The following is a 5,981-nucleotide window of genomic DNA, read 5'->3' as shown; positions in this document are numbered from 1 at the left end:
GAGCTGGGGAGAAATCTCAGCATTCTTCCCGTCTTGCCTCCCAGTGCCAGCAGTAATCCTCCGAGATCCCCGAGAACGGCGACAGAATTCGCCGCCTCAGCAGAAGCTCCCAGATTTTTACAGTTCAATCTTCTCCTGGCTGCTTAGATGAATAATCTTGTCATCTTTCTTGCTGTCACAAAGGAGCCTGGCTGAAATCCATTCCCCCTCTCATCTCGTCTCAAGCTCTCCCTCCACTCTCTGTTGTGGGTGAGTGGAATATAACGGTGGAGATTGTGCGAGTGTCTGTAGGACTCCCTGAAACAATGGTGCACGTTGGCCCGACACACCCAGCTATATTTAAAATAAACGGGGAGAGAGAAAGAGACATGAAGAGGAAGGAGAGTGAGAGGGAGGGAGACAGAGATGGTGGAAGACAGAGGTGACAGATGAAACTGAGGCAGGAAATGTTCTTCCAGGGGAGGCAGGGTGTCTCCAGGAACTGTGGGGATGATATTATTATTATTATTATTATTATTATTATTATTATTATTATTATCCATCATTACATTTATTTAACAGCTACTAGCTATGATGGCAATGCTCTTCCTCCGCAGTTGGTGCCAAAAAGGTCCCCTATGCTTTTATTTTAAACATTCTCTGTCAATGAATAGACGATTAACTATGTAGCTCACATGGCTGAACTATGGAACTCACTGCTGCAGGAGGCAGCGATGCTCACCAACTTGGATGGCTTTAAAAAGAATGAGAAAGCTTTCTGGAGGAGGAGAGGGCTATTGATGGCTACTAGCCAGGAGGGCTATGTTTTGCCTCCACGGTTGGAGGCAGCAGTTCATCTGAATACCAGTCTCTTTAAAAGAAAGAGTTTGAATAACAGCAACACAGCTTGCCGATCAGAAGGTCGGCGGTTCGAATCCCCGCAACGAGGTGAGCTCCTGTTGCTCAGTCCCTGCTCCTGCCAACCTAGCAGTTTGAAAGCATGTCAAAGTGCAAGTAGATAAATAGGTACCGCTCTGGCAGGAAGGTAAACGGCGTTTCTGTGCGCTGCTCTGGTTCGCCAGAAGCGGCTTAGTCATGCTGGCCACATGACCCAGAAGCTGTACACCGGCTCCCTCAGCCAATAAAGCGAGATGAGCGCCTCAACCCCAGAGTCGGCCACAACTGGACCTAATGGTCCAAAGCAGCCCATTCCCCATAGCCTGTTGCAACAGGGAGGGAGCCAGTCTAACTTCTTGAAGAAAGAAGTTTCTCAGCCAAAAGAACTCACTCTGAAACTCACCTACAGGTGGTACTTAGCACCACAGAAACTGGCGCTGATTCACCATGTCGTGGTGAGTGGGCTTGCACGTTCCTATGACTCTTGTGAGCGAAGCCATCAGGAATCTCACATTCCCAGCAGGGTCACCCAAGGCGGTAAGGTCAAAGGGAAGGAGCTAGACGAAGAATGGTCCAAGAAGTCCTCAACGGTAGAACAGGTGAAAGATAACAAGCTGTATGCTACAACGGCTGTGAAGGTAGATAAAGGCTGCAGCAGATAAAAATCCATCGGAACAGAGCCTTACTGCAAAGACTGCAAAGACTGTGCGTTGGTCAGCATGCACTGATCTACACACATAAAACAAATTCACATCCAGGTGTTTTCCAAAACCCCATCCCAAACTCCAAAAGTCCCAAGGCGATAGGCAAATGGTAATGGGGGCAGGATCGTGAAATCTGGAAGCCCCTAGTCATGAACCGGCACATGGGCAGTGGATACAGATTCAGTCATTCTGACTCAAGGAACGAGGCAGTTGAGCAGCTCAGCAGCTGTAAACATGACTGAACTTTCTAGGATCCACTCTGCTCACCCTGAAAAGAAGGAGGGGCTAGGAAATGTGTCCTAAAAATAGTCTGCCTCCCTTTTTCTCTGACTGGATTACCGCGCCCAGTGGGGTCACCACCTAGCGGTCGTAAAAGAAAATTGAACTTTAGAACATGGAATATACGGACTTTGTAGGATAACACAGATAATGAGTGTCCTGAATGCAGAACTGCCATCATTGCAAGAGAGCAGTGACATTTTAACATTGATATTGCAGCGCTTCAAGAGACTCGAAGAGCAGGCGAGGGACAGCTGAAGGAAGAAAAAGGAGGCTAGAACAGCCTTTACCAAAGGTGACATGGGCTTTTGAAGACACCCGAACTCAGGACGCAAGGGAGAAACATGCTAAGAGGAAGGCACACTTGGCAAATCCACACCGTGATCAACTCCCACCCGGAAACCAATGTCCCCACTGTGGAAGGACGTGTGGTTCCAGAATTGGCCTCCACAGTCACTTACGGACTCATTGTTAAAACCGTGTTTATGGAAGACAATCTTACTCGGCTACAAGTGATCGCCAAAGAAGAAGAAGACGCCCAGGGACCTCACCAAAATGTTGGAGAGGCTGTACCTCCACAGGCACATACCTCTACATGTGGTGGGAATGCCCTAAAATCCAACCTTTCTTGACAGCAGTCCTACAAGAGATATGCAGAATAACTAAACAGGTATTAGAACTCGCCCCAGAACTGGCCCTACTGAACATCTTGCAAGATCATAATGACCACTAACATTATAGAGAGCTTATAACCCACCTACTCTCAGCAGCCAGAAACCTCATAGCCAGACACTGGAGAGAACTGTAAGCAGTAAATATGAACAAATGGTATCAAATTGTATGGGAAACAGCCTTACTGGGAAAGCTAACCAATGAACTGAAACTGACAAGGGGACAAATAGAAGAGGACGCCTTCACCCCAGTATGGCTCCCCTTTATCACATTGAGCATTTTCAGGTTACGCTCCACAGCGACCCGGAAGTAATGGAACACGTTACTGCCGGGTTTCGCCACTCGCACATGCACAGACGCTCAAAATGACTTCACGCGCATGTGCAGAAGCGGTGAATCGCGACCTGCGCAGACGTGCAGATGCAAGTTGCGTTCGCTTCAGGATGCGAAAGGGGCTCCAGAACGGATCCTGTTCGCATCCAGAGGTACCACTGTACACAGCCCAATAAGACGACAACAAGAATCCACCGACAGCATACGAATCAATCTGGCTTACCTGACCCACCAAGCCCCCCGCCCCCAGTCACAAATGCAAACAAACCCCACTGTAGCCAACCACAGACAACCAACCACACCCTGCTCCCCAATACCTCTCACTACCAAAGAAATGTAATAAACAAATGGAAAGAGAAACTACCCAGTTGATGCTGATACAAAAACCCCACATGTACACTATATAAAAGAATGTAAGCCTCGCCAGTGCCGGAGCATAGGCCTGCGCTGCCCATGGCGGGTGCACTCCCAGGGGGGGGCATGGTGTGGAGGGTACCCTCCCAGGCGCAGGATAGCTGCTCGGGTGCACGAAGTGGCATGCGCACCCTGCAGCCGGGGGCAGAGCGAGCCGCCAATGGCAGACATTCGACGCACTGCCCCGAATTGGTTTGTAAGAAAGACTGTACAACCGGTGTGGTGTAGTGGTTAAGAGCGGTAGTCTCGTAATCTGGGGAACTGGGTTCGCATCTCCGCTCCTCCACATGCAGCTGCTGGGTGACCTTGGGCCAGTCACACTTCTCTGAAGTCTCTCAGCCCCACTCACCTCACAGAGTGTTTGTTGTGGGGGAGGAAGGGAAAGGAGAATGTTAGCCGCTTTGGGACTCCTTAGGGTAGTGATAAAGCAGGATATCAAATCCAAACTCTTCTTCTTCTGTGACTCCCAAGCCTCCCCCCCCAGCTGTCAAAATGAAGGGGGAAGGAGGGAATGCCGCCAGCAAAGCGGCGCAGCTCCCCCCCCCCCCCCCCGATGGCTCAGGGTAGGTTTGGGAGTCGAGGGTGGGTGGCACGCCAAATGTCACCCACCTCAGCGAAGATACCTGAGACAGTCTGCCCTCACTGCACCCCCCTTCCTCTGCCCCTGAGCCTGCCACCCCACCCCTCCCCTCTTCCCCTCTTGTCCCCCAACCTTATACTGCACTCAACACTAATGTCTCACAACAAATGTAACTGGTTTGTAAGAAAGATTGTACAACCTGAAAAAGAGACAGGGAATGTCCTTTTGTAAACGGAGAAAATCTTTAATAAAAGTATTTTTAAAAAATGAGGAAGAGGAGAAGGAGGGAGTTCCAAAGGTGTTTAGGAGCAGCCACCACGAAGAAGGCCCTGCCCCGCATCCCCACCAAGTGCACTTGTGAGGATGGCAGGACTGAGAAAAGTGCCTCCCCTGGAGATCTCAGAGCCTAGGCATGTTTGTATGAGAGACTATGGTCCTCCAGACAGCCAGGGCTTAAGCCATGCAGGGCTTTATAGGAGATGACCAGCACTTTGGATTATATCCCAGAAACAGGTTGTTAGCAAGGAAACATACTCTCCAACATTTCTCCGAGGAAAATAGGGAAATAATAATAATAATAATAATAATAATACCTCACCCATCTGACTAGGTCACCCCAGCCACTCTGGGCTGCGTCCAACATACAGTGGTACCTCGGGTTACAGACGCTTCAGGTTACAGACGCTTCAGGTTACAGACTCTGCTAACCCAGAAATAGTACCTCAGGTTAAGTACTTTGCTTCAGGATGAGAACAGAAATAGTGCGGCAGCGACGCGGCAGCAGCGGGAGGCCGCATTAGCTAAAGTGGTACCTCAGGTTAAGAACAGTTTCAGGTTAAGAACGGACCTCCAGAACAAATTAAGTTCTTAACCAGAGGTACCACTGTATATAAAAACATAATAAAACATTAAACTTTAAAAAAAAAACTTCCCCATACAGGGCTGACTTCAGATGTCTTCCAAAGGTTGTACAGTTACTTATCTCCTTGTTTGGGGGGTCACACAACTCCACACACTCCGATGGAAATAAGGATATCCTACCATACCCTCCAACATTTCTTTGGTGAAAATAGGGACATCCTAAGGAAAAGCAAGACATTCCGGGATCAAATCAGAAACCAGGACAGCTTCTGTAAATCCGGGACTGTCCATGGAAAATAGGGAGACTTGGAGGGTCTGAGAGAATCGCCTGCTCCCTATAAGCAGCCCTGGTCAATAGCTCTTGGAGCCTGTTGACGTTTCTGATCCCCCTTGGCTGATCCTTTTCCTTAAGCCTAGATGATCCCCTCAGCCCGCCGTGCTGAAATATAGATGAACAGGGAGAAGGGAGTTGCAGAGGCTGCCGCAACCAGGCTAATGGAAGCGGTTTGTCGCCTAAACGGGGCCTCCTTCATCATCCATCCAGTGGGACAAAGCAGCCCTCTTCCTTCTCCTCCCCCTTGCAACTGCAGGAACCCCTGAATTATCATTTAGGAACGGGAGCTATAGCAGCCATCAGCCGCTTAAATGAGCTCCCGTGAGATGGGTGGAAGGCGTTTTGATTTCCCTGCTCCACTCCCCAGCAGAAATAGCAGAGGCCAAGAAGGGGCTGCTCCTTGTGGCTGGCGGGAGTTAGGAGGGAGCCGTCAGACAGAGGGAAATGTGGGCCACCCACAATGCTGGAGGGGAGTGGGATGGAGAGGAAGAATTACCTTGAAAGGTGGCGGGCTCCCCTTGGTTGGAGGTATTTAAGCAGAAATTGAATGACCAGCTATCAGGGATTTTTGTGCTGTGGTCCCTGCCTTGATGGGGGTTGGACTGGATGACCTTTGGAGATCCCTTCTGACTCAACATTTCTGAATCTTTATAGTGCATGGGCCCCCTTGCAGCATTTCTTTTTTTTTTTTTTACTATTTTATTCAAAATTAAAACAAAACATATTATCCAGAAACATATCATCCTTATTTTTTCCCATTTTTCCTCCCTCCCCCACCCTCCCACACAAAACTCACCCACTCCCACCCCCCAGCTTCCCTCAGTTCCAGTCTTTGATTTCTCTAAGAATGCCGTTTTCTGCATGTTACACAGTTGTATAGGTCCTCAAACTATTTAGCTGATTATCATCAATAGAAAAGTTTGTGAAT

The sequence above is a fragment of the Podarcis gaigeae genome, assembly GCF_964106915.1.
Source record: "Podarcis gaigeae genome assembly, chromosome: 8".
In the NCBI taxonomy this organism is placed as follows: domain Eukaryota; kingdom Metazoa; phylum Chordata; class Lepidosauria; order Squamata; family Lacertidae; genus Podarcis; species Podarcis gaigeae.
The sequence above is the reverse complement of the archived record's forward strand: the minus strand, read 5'-3'. Positions refer to the sequence as shown.